This window comes from Microcebus murinus, chromosome 2 (assembly GCF_040939455.1).
Source record: "Microcebus murinus isolate Inina chromosome 2, M.murinus_Inina_mat1.0, whole genome shotgun sequence".
NCBI lineage: Eukaryota > Metazoa > Chordata > Mammalia > Primates > Cheirogaleidae > Microcebus > Microcebus murinus.
Window position 1 is genome coordinate 5204631 of NC_134105.1, and position 16828 is coordinate 5221458.

The 16828-nt window shown below is 46.1% G+C and overlaps 1 protein-coding gene across 2 annotated transcripts in view; it reads right to left on the minus strand.

Moving 5' to 3' along the window:
- The window catches only part of CTNNBIP1 (catenin beta interacting protein 1), a 48385-nt gene extending 41185 nt beyond the window's left edge, over positions 1-7200 (minus strand). The window contains exon 1 of one of the 2 annotated variants that reach the window (XM_075993863.1): positions 7061-7200. The gene's annotated coding sequence lies outside the window, so the exon portion shown is untranslated. The remainder of the gene's footprint in view (positions 1-7060) is intronic. The other variant, XM_075993866.1, reaches the window with a different exon arrangement.
- Positions 7201-16828: the final 9628 nt, after the last annotated feature.

Here is a 16828-nt window from a genome sequence, read left to right on the forward strand (position 1 = left end):
CAGTGGCAGGAAACATGTGGGTTGGATACTTGGGCGATACTCAGGCCTGAAAAAACCTTAATTGGAGCTGTTCTCAAAGCCTCCTACCCAGCTCTCCTCGTGGGAGGGGATATGGAAGTGGGTCACATTCTCCCAGCTGAAACAGCTTCTCTGCGGGCTCCACCACACTTGAAGACGTCCAGGTGCGCCCAGTGACCTGGCCTCGCCGTGCGGGCCATGCCCTCCTGATCAGACGCTGGGCGGCGCGGCCCCTCCCCCCAGACTGAGTGGGCAGCTGATTAGCGCCAGGAGCGCTCTGCTGCGTGACAAGTCAGAGGCTGGGGAAAATATTAATAACATCGCCCAGGGACATGCCATGCTGTCCCGGCACCTTCCGCTCACTCTGAATGTGGGTTGCTGCGTCTGCCAGCCCTTTGCCCTCTCCACCCCAGCCCTGGCTGCAGGGAGAGAGGAAGAACACTGTGTGCTTTCGCATGGCCTGCTGGCCCTCGCCGACCTTGGTCTTTGAAGAGACCCGGAGGCCTGCTGCTGGGCAGACCAGGGAAGGAAAAAACCCTGCCTCCACCCATCGACCCGAGGTGAGGGCCTGAGGACATGGCTGTCCACACGCATCGGTTCCTTCAGGAACCTGCGGGCACATTGAGCCCGCCTGCCACCATATGCCTGCTTCCCAAAGTTGGCAGGGAGAGCCGTGTCCGGCAGGAAGAGAATTCCGGAGAGACAAGGTCTGGCAGCTGTTAGTAAGGCACGGGGTTGGAGGCAGAACTTCAAAATCCAATCCCCCGAGCAAAAACTTTGGAAAGAGACCCTCAGTGCAATCATTCCTCCCAGATTGGAACTCAAGGAACAGTTGAAGGGTAAGACCCTGAGTGGGAACGGAGTTCCTGCAACCACCACTGCCAACTACCACGTGCAGCTCTCCTTGTGTGACCAGAGGGGCTCTACGCTATCAGCCCCTTCCTTGCTCTTCTGGGAAACCAACAAGGCTCTCTCCTTCATGCAGATCACCGCTGGGGCTGACGTGTACACCAGGAAATTGCACATGACTCTCCTCCTGAGCGTTCGAAACACTCTTGCCGAATCATCCTTTTGTCATCCACGCGACCCCTACTATATAATATGCCTCCTGGCTCCAGACTATGAGTTTCACAGGAGGAAGAACTATTTTTACCCTGCTAACCGCAGTACTCCCAGTACCTGTGATCATGCCCGTACGGTAGTGAAGCCTCAATGAATATTTATTAAATGAATCAATGCATCATTCAAAAGGAGGGAAGGAAGGAAGGAGAAATGGAAGACAACCCCCTCCCCCTCCTTGGTACCTCTGTGTTCCAGGCTTACATTATAAAGGACATCAGAGCCAGGATTGGAAACCAAGCCCTTTAACCCCCTCTTGGCCCTGCCATCAGTGTCCTCAATTGTGTGACGATCCACAGCTGCTCACCGAAGCTGGCACGGCACAACACAACTGTGAACACTGCAGACACATCCGTGGCCCTCAATCCTTAGGAAACTTCAGAGGTGGGGAAAGAATGTTTTGATCCAGCTAAGCCCACCACGGAAGGACACCCTTCCCTCTGGGGACTGCTGCCTTCTCCTTTTTTAACAAGGCTTCGTGGAGGACCAGAGCATAACAGGTCTCTAATAACTGAGTATAACAGCAGTGGGTGCTCAGCTCCCTTTCATAAGAGAAGTTCAAAAGCACTTTGGCTCAAACATCATAATGCCCCTGGGAACTGTGAAGGCACAAGTATCATTATCCCCATTTGCAGGCAGGGAAAGTGAGGCAAAGGGAGGTTAATTAGCTTGCCCAAGGTCAGACAAGACAGGGAAAGGGCCTAGGATTCAAACCCTTTGGAGCAGCCAGTGCGCTAACTCTGACTACCCTAAAGAATGTCACCTACACTGGGTTGACGTGTAGCTTTTTTCCTTCTCTATAGGTTCAGCTGAGAATACATAACATGGTGCTCAGAGATTCTCTTGAGCCCTACTGCCTGGGTTTCAATTCCAGCTCTTGTCCCTGACAAGCTGGACCTCAAACACATTACTTAACCTTTCTAGGCCTAAGCTTCTGAATATGTAAAATGGTAATAAGTACGTATCTCAGAAACTACAGTGGGCATTAAATGAGACAGTGTATGTAAAATGCCACTACCATTCACTTTCTCATTTTCTAAATGAGCACATACTACTCTCATAATATAAGAACACCAACTAAATGAAAAAAAGGTTGCACCCACTCTGTGTTTAGTTTTTATGAGGCTAGAGGTGACATATGACTAAAAGACATTTTGGGTTCTGCCAAAGAAACGTCCCAGGACCCTGAAAGTGACTTGTAACACAAGAGTCCTATTTGATTCCCATGTTGGCCTTTCAAGGTTAACAGAGCAGGTGGCATCTGGGACAATAACTGATGATGGGATGTCTGAGTGACAATCTGAAAAGCTGGCCAAATGCACCCAGTCTAAAGAGACCCATTCTGGATTCCTGGTGAGCTGAGCCCTCGGGTTTGAAATGCCATTTCTCTGAGTGCTCTGCTCAGCTGCCCAATTCCAGCCAGCCCAGAACAAAGAGCCAGTGCTTTCTAGGTTCCACCATGTTCCCGATCAAGTGGTCAAACAGGAGGTGTTCAGAGGTGACAGTGTGGTCTGGTGACAGTTGGCAGGAAACTGGAAGAGAAGTGGGGGTGAAGGGGGCAAAAGCTGTCAATCAGTCTTGGTACACCCCCAACAAAGAGATTCTGATACACATGTGTGTGCACCCTTGATGCACACAGGAAGAACAGCACCAAAACTCCAAGGTTATTTAAGAGTCACTGCCAAGATAAGAAGCTTTAACTCACGCAGAGAGCACAGAACGTGGACATCCCACTGCAGACAACAAGATGCGAAGCGCTGACAACACTCATTCATTCAACTCGGGAAATGTCTCCTGATGCCTTAGGGAATCAGGGAGAAAAGAAAGCTCAGTGGACTCTGCAGGACATCCCCCCCCCAGGACCTTTGTCACCCTAGCTGATGGTTCCCATCTCTGCCGGGTACCCAGGCCAGAGAAATGAGGGACCTGACAGGAAGAAACTTAACACAGCTTGCTGACCTCCAAGAGCCTTCCAGGACTAGCACAGCCCATTCCAACTGCTCTATCATCCTGTTCTTTCTCCAAGTATAGATTCAAACATTCCCTGAGACCCTAAGGAAAAGTTCCCATGCAGGGACTTCCCACTATTCAGAATTTAAGAGTAAAATCCACACTCCTAACCATGGCCCCAGACCCATGCCTCCTCCCTGCTCACCAGCCCTTCTGGGCTTATGGCTTTTTCTGTCCTCTCTGCCCATGAAGCTGTCCATCTGGTTCATTATCCAGGTGTTCTTTCAAAAGTCACCTCCCTCAGAGCTAGCTCAAGTTATGATCCTAACCTCCACCCCAGCCACTCTCCATCTCATAGCCCCATTTCATTCTCCCATATCTTTTCACCACCCTACATGCTTCTGTTCACTTGTTTATTTGTTTACTATCTGTCTCTCCCACTAGAAGATAAACTTTATTGGACCATGCATCTTGGTGATCTTGTTGTTGGCCACATCCCTAGCACCTACAACAGAGCCTAGCACATAGGTACTCAATAAATCATTCAATTCAAAAAATATTTTCTGCGTACCTACAGAGTTTAAGCATTAGACTGTAACAACAGACAAAAAAGACAAAACATCTGCCTCAAAAACCTTAAAGTCTGGCAGGAGATAAGAAGCACATAAATAAAGGTAAAATCATATTAATATTTAATATTTCAACTAAGCACATACTAAGTGCTAGGTGCTGTTCTGAGCATCTAATAGGAACAATTAATTTAATCCTCCCAACGACTCCACGAGGGAAGTATTCTTACTGTACAAATGGGGAAACTGAGACATTAAGAGGTTAAGGTACCTGCTGAAGATCACATATCTCATGATGGCAGAACCAAGAGATCCAAACTCAGATAGCCTTGGTACAAAGTCCACGCTCTGATTAAGAGCTACACTTCATATTTGCTGAGTGTCGAATAACTACTCGGTCAGCACCCTCAGCAGCTGTTCCCTGCAGGCAGGGCTGGAGAGAGAGCAGACCCATCAAGTAAGGGCTACCCTGACCTGCGAGCACAGTGAACAAGAGACTGCTGGGCTTACCACTGTGTCGCACCCCAGGTGAGCATTCTGCAAGAAAGCATGGTCTGACGAAAAGACAGGGTCAGGAGTCCTGGATTCTAGTTTTAGGTGCTATGAGATACCAGGTAAGCCAATCAATATTTGATGAATTTACTCGTTGTGCAAGGTCTAGACACTCTGAGGTATGCAAAGATGAATCCAATAGAGATCCTGGCCTCAGAAAGCTTAGTGTCCCACGCTTGCACATGGAGCTGAAACACAAGTAGAAAGTGACAACACCACAAGAAAATGTATAAACTGCTATGAAACTTCAGAGGAGTTACCCAGCTTGCAGGGCCCAGGCGCCCAACCATAAAAGAGAGGGCTAGCTTATGTAACCCCCCAGGTCCTCTCATTCTGACATGTTCTGACAGCACAGATTTGGAGCAGCACAGAGATCAAGTTTTATTCTGGTTAACAGCTCAAGTTCACTGAGTTTTTCTCCCGCCTACCATGAGAACAGTCCCAAATTCTTTGTGCAACATCTTTTAACAGAGGCAGGACAATAACACTCCTATTTAAATAATGTCCCGGATGTGGGAAAGGAGCCCAGTGTGTTCTGCTCCTCTCTACCTCTAACTGGTTTTTAAACCCACAAACCCATTGCAATCAAGCAGGCGGGGAACTGTTCTGCAAGCACGTTGTTATAACCCAGAGACGGCTATGAGTTAAATCATATAATCCACTAAACCATAAGCTCAAGGACAAGCATCTTGCCTTATTCATGTCCTATTCCTAAATGCTAATGCAGTAACTGGCTCACTGAATAAGGTTTGCTGAACTAAACCTCAGCCTGGTCAGGTTTAGAAATTCTCTACCGGACATCTAACTCTCAGTCAACGTGCCCCAGAGTTTTGCTTTACAGCCTCTCCCAGGGGAACAGACTAATTCCACCTCTTCATTTCTACTGCTACTGCCTCGGTCCCTTAAACCAGCATCATCTCTTGCCAGGCAGCTGCAAGTCTCCTAAGTCCTCTACCTTTGCACTGTTTAATCCAGTTTCTATACAGCAGCCAGAACAATCTTTTAAAACAAATCAGATCTCATCATCTCTCTGCTTAAAACTCTCCCAGGGGGCAAAACCTATGGGATCCAGCAAAAGCATTATTAAGACAGAGCTTATAGCAATAGATGACTACATCAAAAATTGAGACAAACTTCGAAACATTCCAATCAATGGCTTCTAACTGTTTCTGGAATCAAATCCAAACACTTTATTATGACCTACAAACTCTTTTGTCGTTTTAGAGATGGGGTCTCACTCTATCACCTGGGCTGGAGTGTGCAGTGTGGTATGACCATAACTCACTGTATCCTCGAACTTCTGGGCTCAAGGGATCCTCCCATCTCAACCTCCTGAGTAGCTGGGATTACAGATGCAAACCACTGCATCGGGCTCCAAAATCCTTTTTTTTGACCTACAGAGAGAGTCTCACACGTCCTGGCCTAAACCCACCTTCATAGTATTTACTACCACTACTGAAATTACTCTGTCCACTTATTTGTTTACTCTCTTATTGTATGTCTTCCTTGCTCTTTAAAATGTCATCTCCAGGAGGGCAGGGACTGTGTTTGCCTTCACCACTGAAACCCAAATAGTTGGAATGGTGCCTGGTACATAGTAAGTACTCACTATTGAATGAATGAACCACCATCCCATAGAAGTGACTTGCATTTATAAGGGAGGACCACTAACTCTACAAGGAAACTATGAATGACACACTGGCATTTAACAGCTGGCACTTTTATTTATGATTCAAAGTTTTGCTTTAGATTCGGGGAGGCTATTGATATCTCTGGACACTTTAATGGCACAAGAGATCAGTTATCACTTAGGGCTTAAAGCCAGGAACTAGAGCCCAGTGGTTGTAGCAGGAGCAAAGAGCCAAGGCACTTGGGAACAGAACCTCAAGACAAAATCTGCCTTGCCTCCAGGTCCCTTACCAACACACCTTGTGCCTCAATTTACCCAGCCACTGGCCAGGCATGTTCCCCTAAGTTTTGTGAGTGACAGGAGACAAAATAATTAAAAGCTACAGCATACTTAGATCTTCAGATAGGAGGTGCTGCAAGCCACATGTCTCATTATACATAAAACTCTTGATTTGCTGCCAACCCTGCCCCTTTGGCCTTCCCAGGGGCTAACCAGACAACAGGCACTGCTCAGACAAGTTCAGCACACAAGACAGAGGGAGGGATGTAAGGCCTCACAGAGGTTGGGTGTCTAGACCTAAGTGTCTTGTCTACCAGGTTCAAGAAAAAGGAAGGTGGTCGGGGTGGGGTGAGGAAAAGGAGATGAGAAGTGTAGTTTTGGGCTCCAAGTGGTTAATTTTGCAGGTTCATGTATACACACCTGCCATACAGGTGAGGTATGTGCCTCCAATAGGTACCTTCCAGAACACTCACCAGGGAGAGGACAGTTCAATCAAACTAGAGAGAAAGAAGGGCGGCCCAGTAGCCAGACCTTGGCAGAATTTAGTTTGCAGAAATATGGAGAGTCAGAATGCTGGGAGTGGGGCGCAGGTGAGAAAAGAGGCAGGAGGCTACAGGAACCAGGAGGGCGGACAGGCGATGACAACCACCCGGACTCGGCGAGCAACAGGGTGGGTGGCTTGGACACCTGTGGAGGCGACCCCCGGGCGAAGGTGAGCCAGGCAGGAGGGATGGCCTGAGGCGGGAGGCGGCGGCGGCCGGGCGGGGCGAGCAGGCCAGGCCCAGACCAGGGCGCCGAGCCGCCGGGGCGGGCCGGTGGGTCCGAGCGGGGTCGGGGGCGCCCTCCGCGGCCCCTCCCCGGGAGACAAAGGGCCGGCGGCTCCCCCGAGCACCGGCGCGGCGCGGGCCGGGCGCCGCGGGCGCAGGCCGGCCTCGGCGCTTACCTGGGCCGCCCGACCCGGCCGGGCCGGCGGGGGCTGCGGGTCCGGGGCGCAGCGCGCGGCGGCCTGTTCCGGGGCGCGCTCAGCCCGAGCAGCCGCGGCGGCGGCAGCAGCAGCAGCGGGAGCGGCCGCCTCAGCCTCCGCCTCCCGCTCGGTGAGTCACCGCGGTGGGGCGGGAGGGAGGCGCCAGGCAGCCGGGGGAGGGCCCGGCGGAGGGGGCGGCATCTGGCTCCGCGCGGGCGGCGGAGGCGCGGCGACGGCTACGCCCCGAGGGAGGCGGCCGCGGAGGGCCGGGCGCCGGGGCGGGGCCTGAGGGCGGGGCGGGGCGGGGCCGGGGCCGCGCATTGGTCAACTCAGTCCGTGGGGCGTGGCCTCAGGCGGCGGGGCGGGGCCTTGCGGTGCCCGTGGACGCTCACTGGCTCTTCGGGCGGAGGGGCGTGGCCAGAGGCCTGGGGGCGGGGCCGCGAGGCGGGGGGCTGGAACCGGGTCGCGGGTAGCGGCGGGTCCGCAGGGCGAGCGCAGGGGAGGAGGGCGGGGGCTCCAGGGAGAAGGAGGCGGCCGAGGGAGGAGCCGGGGAAGGATGGAGCGGGCGCTGCGGTAAAGCCTGTCTGCCGGTCCCTGCTGTTCCTGGAGCACAGGGACCCCTGAACATAATGGCCTCTGCCGCACACGGGTCTGCGTTTAGAAACCGGGGCAGCCGGCCAGGGCGGAATCCTTGGCGGGGCCAGTTTACCTAGAGCCCGGGAAGAATCCGGAATGGACGAGGTTGCAGAACATTTGGAGGCGGGGTCTCTCTGTGTCCTGTGGCTGGAAACGTTGCTGTCTTTGAATCTGGGGCCTAACCTGGGATGAGCGGAGCCCGGAGATGGGCTTCCGTGGGTCCCTTGAACTCCAAATATCGTGTGTGTTGGCGTGAGAGCATTTTTTGGTGTGTGTGTGTGGGGGGGTCGTCTATGATTAAAATGTTTCCACAGAAAGTCTGGCTCTATCTGGAGGGAGAGCAGCCTATTTCAGGCAGAATGTGAATTTAACACCCACCTTCCTTTTAAAGGGACACATCTTTAAGTGTGATGTCATTTTCAACAATTTGGTTTACCAGTTACATAGTGTGACTCTAACCCCAATTCAGAAGCCCTCCTGCCCCACTTTCCCCACCACTCTTTTTACCCCTGTTCTGTCCCATCCTCTTCCACTCCCCCTACATTTCTTACGCCCCCCATGCAAGTATTCAGGATACTTTTTTTTTTACTGTGTTTATATGCCGTAATGTCCGTATTTCTCTTTAGTCTTTTGATTGAACAACTATATGTTAATTACATTTGAGTAATATTTTAATTTTACCAGGTCATTAGATGATGAACTCTTAAAGGCCAGAAGTATGTCTTATTCATGTCTGTACCCCCGTCAGTATCCGGAAGATTACCATGCCCATAGCAAGAGCTCAACAAATATTTGCCAATACCACTCATCTGGTATTTCAAGTTTCCCAGAGTGAGCACACCGATGCAAAAAAACTTATTATACATGCAAATTATTTTTATATAAATATTGGTGTTTAAACAAATCAATTAAAATTCAACATGTTGCCTGGTATTCAAGACACAATGTATAAATGATTTTCTTTCTTTTGAAACAGGGTCTTGCTCTGTGGCCCAGGGTGGAGTGCGGTGACCCTATTACAGCTTACTGGAACGTTGAATTCCTGGGTTCAATGGATCCTCCTGGCTCAGATTCCCAAGTAGCTGGGACTACAGGCCCAAGCCACCACAACAGGCTAATTTTTAAATGTTTTGGTAGACACAGGTTCTCACTATGTTGCCCAGGCTGGTCTCAAACTCCTGGTCTCAAGTGATCCTCCCATTTTTGCCAGCTGGGATATTCAGCAATCCTAGTGCTTTGGGAGGCCAAAGTGGGAGGATTGCTTAAGCCCAGGAGTTTGAGGTTGCAGTGAGCTATGATGATGCCACCACAGTCTATCCAACCAAGCACAACCAAGCAAGACCCTGTCTCAAAAAAGCAAAAAAGATATGTTTAAGGATAAAGGTGGGGAAGGAATACATAAAATATAATGTGTCAGTGTGAAATAATGAGTGTTTTTCCAAGTTTTTCATATATTTTTATAGTTCAAAATTATAATACATTCATCAATACAGCTAGTCCTTCCCATCTGCTCAGAGTTAGAAAATTCTGCCTTTCTAGATAGAAGTATTACTTCAGGATTAACTCCAACTCCACACATCTGTACAGTCCTAGAATGAGACATGGAAGGCTGAGGAGGTAGGGAACATCTATTAGTTCTGACAGCCCAGTACCATCTCTCTCACTTAGAGAACTGCTCCTTCCCACCTCCCCCAGACCCCAGGTGCCAGTGAGGCTACCAATTACAGTATTCTATGGCACTGCCCCTCCACAAAAAACAAAAAAAACCCAGGGGGACATGTGACCCAAACTAGACCAATGCAAATGCTGCAGTCTCTTGACTATTGGCTAAGATAGTAGGATGTGACCTAAGTTGAGCCAATAGAAGTGTTCCCCTGAAATTTCCTGAATTGGAAATGAAGGGAAGTAGGATGTGACCTAAGCTGAGCCAATAGGAGTGTTCCCCTGAAATTTCCTGAATTGGAAATGAAGGGAAGCTTTCTCTTTCCCATTGGATCAAGAACTATAAGAGTGTGAGCTCAAGAACATTAGCATTATTGTCCACCCACCACATGGAAAGTCCTGAGAGAATGAGGCAATGTGACTGGACTGAAGCACCAAGATTTGGAGGGAGAGAGGGAAGGTCTTCTTCAAGGAGACTTTTCTCAACCTATGCTAGCTCCAGTCCCACAGCATGGCCATAAACTCCAGGAGTATAAGGACCATGTCACTGTGGCCCACTCCCACCTAGCATAGTACCTGGCTCAACAAATATTACTGCATAAAAAAATGAATGTGTATATATTCCACCCAGGACTTTCCCTTCCATTGGCCAGCCACTCCTACCCCCCAACTCCTGACCCCAACTCCACGGCTACCAACCCTTTCCTCCTTACTCTTCTCTCACTAAATTTATGTTTCTATATTTTTTCCTTTCAGCTTTGGGGAGGGCCTCCATGTGGTCCCAGAACATATATGTATATCTTTAAATAGTCGCTTTCTAGAGAAAAAAAAACACTATGTTTTTTGTACCAAAAGGATAACTATAACAATAAAATTTTCAGGCCAAGTATGAAGCAACAGTGGAGACATAGGTGGCTGCAGAGAAAGAGAGCTATTTAAAAGCAGTTAGGAAGTGAAGTATCCCAAGAATGGAAAAACAAGCACCAGATATATTCTCCAGCAAACTGGTATTAACTGAGTAGCACCTAAGTGGACACATAGGTACTGCAGTAAAAGGGTATTGGACAGGTGGGAGGGGGGAGGGGGGCGGGTATATACATACATAATGAGTGAGATGTGCACCATCTGGGGGATGGTCATGATGGAGACTCAGACTTTTGGGGGGAGGGGGGAAATGGGCATTTATTGAAACCTTAAAATCTGTACCCCCATAATATGCCAAAATAAAAAATAAAAAAATAAAAAAAAGCAGTTAGGGCCTTATGGCAATCGTGGTCCTCAAATTTCACTCCATAAGAAGTCCTTCCTGCTTTTGAGTTGGGCAGATGCAAGATAAGAATGGGTGAATCAATAATTTCCAGTATATAGAAAGTGAAGAAAAAGGATCTTTTGCTGCCGTCCCTGTTTGTCTCCTGTTTCCATTTGGTACAGCTCTAACTTCTCTGAGGACAGACGGTGACAAGGAGGCCAAGTGTGCAGCAAACAAAGAGTACCAGGGTCACGTGCTATCTTCCTATGTTGTGCCTTGGCAATACTTGTCATCTAATTTTACGTTGGAGATAATAAGGAATTATTAAACATAATGATGAAAGCATTTTGTAGATCAGTGAAAATATATATTTTGTGTCATGAGTGGGGTATGTGCAGCTGTGAACATCTGGCTCTCTGCCAGCTTGCCCCCAGAGTGTTGGTCTCTGCAGCATTTGATGAGTAGATCCTCCCGACATCACAGAATCCTGCTTTTATGTGCTTGGGAACAGTATAAAGAAATAATTATTCAGTGCTTTGGCTGAGTGGTTTGATGGACCAACATGTCTTGTATTCTGTCTGTGCAGCCTGAAACATTGTAATCACCTAGTAAGGACAAAGCAACTTAAACCTTAATTTGAATCCAAATACTCAGGCTATTAGCTTTTAAGCATAGCAGTCTGTTTATCACACTTTTTTCTGCTGGTTATTGTCCAATTAAAGACAGGGGAAAAAAAATGAACATCCCTAAAAGCAAACAGGCTTTAATCTCTCAGAATAAATGATAAATATAGCTGTCTTCCCCACTACCCCCAAGCACATATCATTGCATTTCATACCTGTAGATGTTGCAAGGATATTGGTGTATTCAGGTGAGATTGAAAAGACCATTCCTGACAAGCAATTCCTTCCTCACCCTACTGAGTACAGATTGTCTGATAGTTTGGCATAAACAAATATCAGAGTCTGATATGATTAAATATCTGAACTTTGCTCCTAACCTTCACCACTGTAAGATAGTAGCAATTTTCAAACCACCCTGAGACTGTAACTCTCCTGTTTCAGATTCATATGTTTATCTAGGGTTTTTCTGAAATCCTTTGCTATTCATAAGACTGAGGTCTAACTTTGCCGTAATGCGACAGAAACTTAGGTTTTGCATTTGGTCCAGCAGAGATTGCTCAATCTAAGCGAATTTTGCAGTTTTGTTTTCTTCCAAACCCCTTACCTCACTTTCTCTATTACTGTTCTTCTGGGAAATGACTTCCCGCCAGCAGTATTTGCCCCTAGCTGGTGAATCAGAGGGGGCTCTTTCTCATGGTTAATCAACACTAAAGGCTGAGGGAGGCAAATCTACACCCTGGTGCCAGCTAATGAAGAGCCTCACATGAAAGCTTATGCAAAGGGGACAGGCATGGTGCAAATGTCCTGGGATCCCAGATTACTCACTCTTCTCCCACATGCTGCAGAACAGATAGTAATGATTATTAATTATTTAAGCAAAGAACATGAGAGCCAATACAGGCAGAAAAAAAAATAAAGAACAGAAAAGGAAGCTACACTCTAGGATCCTCTGTTGAAATCATTTTAATTAGCACAAGCTATAGAGCCAAGGGAAATAGACAAAGATACTTAATAGCAAAATAATTTTTAAAAATTCTCTGCCACTTTTTTCCCCTAAAAAAAAGACAGCTCAGGTTATATTAGTATACATTGCTGAGGAAATAGAACTGCAGGATTGCTTCCACAGGCTCCCTTCTGTGATCACATATCAAAGAAAGAAGGTGAAACCTTCCTGAGATTTTCACTTCAAATCTCAAACCTCATGTCACTCCTGGTAGGTTTTACTTTTTCTCTGTAGATATCATGATACCTAGAATAGTTTCTTCCTATTAGATAAGCTGTGACACTACTGTAAAAGAAAGGCATAGTTTTTATTTTATTTCCAAATTCTAGAACTTGTTTGAAACCCTTTGGTATCTCTGTCACAGTCCAACCTTTCAACATTGCCAACCTCCCTGCAGCTAATATAATACATTTCCTCTTATTATCATCGTTTTCATTTCTAATTCAGTAATATTTAGAAATCTAACTCTCATTATTACCACAACTAACCTGGCCCTGTGACTAATAAGAGACTGTGTTTCCTTTGTGGTTGTCTTTTTTTGACTTTGTTCCAATATTCACACTACCTTACACTAAATTCTTATGGGACATTTCAATACATGGATTCATATCTTCATCTGGCTTTTATTCAAGCACATCCAGTCAATCACTCATTCAATGAATATTTACTGAGTGCTTCTCAGGTGCATGGGCCTGTACTAGGCAGGGGATAGAGCCCCAAATCACACCCTATTGTCCTTGGCCTTACAGTGGGAAAGACAGACATCAATGACTTATATGATTGAATAACTCATTGCAACTGTAGTTAAGTGGTAAAAGCTGACATACAAGAGGCTGTGAGACCATATAACTGGGAATCTAACCTTATGTTAAGGTCCAGGAGAGCTTCCTTAGGAAAGTAACATTTAAGCTTACACTTTTTTTTTTTTTTTTTGAGACAGAGTCTCACTCTGTTGCCCAGGCTAGAGTGAGTGCCATGGCATCAGCCTAGCTCACAGCAACCTCAAACTCCTGGGCTAAAGTGATCCTCCTGCCTCAGCCTCCCGAGTAGCTGGGGCTACAGGCATGTACCACCATGCCCGGCTGATTTTTTTTTCTATATATATTAGTTGGCCAATTAATTTCTTTCTATTTATAGTAGAGACGGGGGTCTTGCTCTTGCTCAGGCTGGTTTTGAACTCCTGACCTTGAGTTATCCTCCCACCTCGGCCTCCCAGAGTGCTGGGATTATAGGCGTGAGCCACCGCGCCTGGCCTTAAGCTTACACTTGAAGTATAAATTGGAGTTAACTAAGTAAAGAGTGGGGAGAAGAGCAAAGCAGACAGTGGGACCAGCCCATTAAAAGGTCATGAGGAGGAAGAGAGCATGGTGAGATCAAACAGCTGAGACAGAAGGCTGAGGGGCTGGAGTTCAGAGTGATGGGGAAGGATGCCAGGCCCAGACCATACAGGACTTTATAGGTCATGCTAAAGATTTGCTCTTTATTCTAAGAGTAGTGAGAAATATTGAAGGGTTTAAACAAGAACGTGACATCATCAGATTTGTATTTAAGTAGATGACACAGCTATAGCATAAAAATGGACTAAAATGGAACAAGAGCAGTATATTAGCCAGCCATTGTTGCAACAATGCTATATAACAGACCACTTCAAAACTTAGTGGTGGCTGTGGTGGCTCACATTTGTAATCCTAGCACTCTGCGAGGCTGAGGCGGGTGGATTGCTCAAGGTCAGGAGTTCGAAACCAGCCTGAGCAAGAGTGACACCCTGTCTCTACTATAAATAGAAAGAAATTAATTGGCCAACTAATATATATAGAAAAAATTAGCTGGGCATGGTGGTGCATGCCTGTAGTCCCAGCTACTCAGAAAGTTGAGGCAGTAGGATCGCTTGAGCCCAGGAGTTTGAGGTTGCTGTGAGCAAGGCTGACACCAAGGCACTCACTCTAGCCTGGGCAACAAAGCAAGACTCTGTCAAAAAAAAGAAAAGAAAGAAAGAAGGAAGGAAAGAAGGAAGGAAAGAAGGAAGGAAGGAAGGAAGGAAGGAAGGAAGGAAGGAAGGAAGGAAGGAAGGAAGGAAGGAAGGAAGGAAGGAAAGGAAGGAAAGGAAGGAAGGAAAGGAAGGAAAGAAAGGAAGGAAGGAAGGAAGGAAGGAAGGAAGGAAGGAAGGAAGGAAGGAAGGAAGGAAGGAAGGAAAGAAAGAAAGAAAGAAAGAAAGAAAGAAAGAAAGAAAGAAAGAAAGAAAGAAAGAAAGAAAGAAAGAAAACCTTAGTGGCTATGTTTTTTTGCTCAGGGACCTGCAAATTGCCTGGCTTTGGGCTGTGGGTTGGCTATGATTCTGCTGGGTTGGGCTGGGCTCAGCAGGGTTTAGCTGCAGATTGGGATTAAGTCTGTTACACATCTCCTCCTCTTTTTCCTTGGACCAGAGGCTAGCCAGAGCCTATTCCTCTTAATAATGAGTGGTAGAAGAACAAGAGCACTAAGCCAAACTGTAGAAGCACATTGAACAGCAATGGCTAAATTGTTTTCATGGCCAAGTCCAAAACAGTACGGCAAGGGAGCACATTCCACCCCAGTGGAGGAAGTGTGAATACATATTTTCAATATATCAAAGCAGCTATGATCAAGGCGTTTTTCCATTCTGATGAAAATCAAGAAATGGTAAGAGTCTATCCTAAGCCATTTGGCTTTAGCCCTAAACAACCTGCTTCAATTTTGCCAAAGCTTGTAACATATATGGTATAAAATTGGTATATTATCAGATTTGGTCATTTAAAGAACAGTTTAGGATCCTTTTTTTTTTTTTTTTCAGTTTAGAATCCTTGAGCCCAGCTTTTTCATTCAGGCTATGGTTGCAGTATGTGTATGATTTCTAGGTGGCCCAAAGCACTTGCTGTAACAACAAATGATGTTACCAAAGTTATCAGAAACAAATTGTTCCCTTTTTGCACTTTTATGTAAAGATGAGATGAATTTCTGTCAGGGCTGGCTCTACCTTGCCCAGAAATGCTCACTCTTCTGCCAGTTACTCCAAGGCTACCAATTCTACGAATGGAAAGGAGAGAGAGGCAGAGGTACTCAGTTGACAATAAATAGGTCTGGCATAGTGCTATGTACTCTCATTAATTTTTAGACATAATTTCTTATTTGAGAAGAAAAATCTCTGCTTTTTTTAAAGGTCCTATTTCTCATCTCATGTTCTTATACTTGGCTTTAACTTGGGTTCATCCCTTGCTCCACTCTTGCAGTTTGGCATGTATTCACAATAGTCCTAGGTTTTTAATAGGAAGCTAGTCTTGCTGGGGACATCAATATTTTTCTTGGGCGTGAGGCTGAGGGGGAAGTTCCTATAACTTAGGGGCAGCCCTGGGGAGTGAAAGTGAACTATTTTTAGCTTAATTCAAGTGGAGGCAAATCACTTAAAGAATCCAAAGTTAGCAGTATCTTAGGTTGACTTTAATGAGTAGTCTGAAATAGCTACAGACTCCAGAGTGTAGAACAAACCTATTGAGGGCCTCTCCTGGGAGATAAAAAGGCACTTACATAGCTTGCATCATGAAGTAGTGTCAGCTTCTTCCATGCCCCTAGCACAGTGCTCAGCATGGGAGTATTTCTGCTCATCTAAATTAATTGGTGTCTAAGTATGGACAGAATAGGAAGGGGTACTTATTTCACTAACCAGCAGAAAATCTTAGGAAAAAGAACACAGGCTCACAAAAAGGAGGATGCAGGGAGAGGGAGTCCTCAAACAAGCATACAGGTGACACTTGGGACTTTTTAAAACAACTTTGAACAGACAATTTCCATTTAATTTCTTTTCAGAATAGGAAACACATAGGAGCAGCGTGCTAAAGGGGCTCCAGTGTCTGGAAAAGATAAAGGGACTAGTTTTAATTCACCTTCCATTTCTGCTGCTAATGACACCCTGCTGAGACAGGCTATAGTATTAACACACAAATTTCCAGCCCAATAACATTCTTTCATCAGGACGTCCTGGGCTATTAGAAGATTTCTTTAGCATGACTTTTATCAGCAGAGGGAAATATAAGAGAAAAAGTAATTTACCTCACCTTCAGGGAAGGAAAAGACATGAGTAACAAACAGAATTGTAGTCTTTTTCCCACATTAGATACTACCAGTTAATTTTATGATCTGCAGATCTGCATTTCCCATTATTTCAAATAGCTAGACTGCAAACACACAGGCGTCCCTTATGCAAACCAAACACATTGCTTCCATTTTATTATAGTTTATTTTTTTTTAGAGACAGAGTCTAGCTATGTTGGCCAGGCTGGACTCAAAACTCCTGGGCTCAAGTGATCCTCCTGCCTCAGCCTCCCAAGTATAGCATTTTTAGAATGCATATATTAAGATTTTAAATATTTTATGAAAGTAGTATTATTTTGCTCTTATACAGTTCTTTACACTGCAATTTCAAAGCAAACTATACATTTAATAATCATTCTTCACAAAATATCTACATGAATACATGGAAGGCCACTTGATAAAGTGGGACAAAAATTAAGTATGAAAAAGTGGCTCTCGCCAGGCCCAGTGGCTCACACCTGTAATCCCAG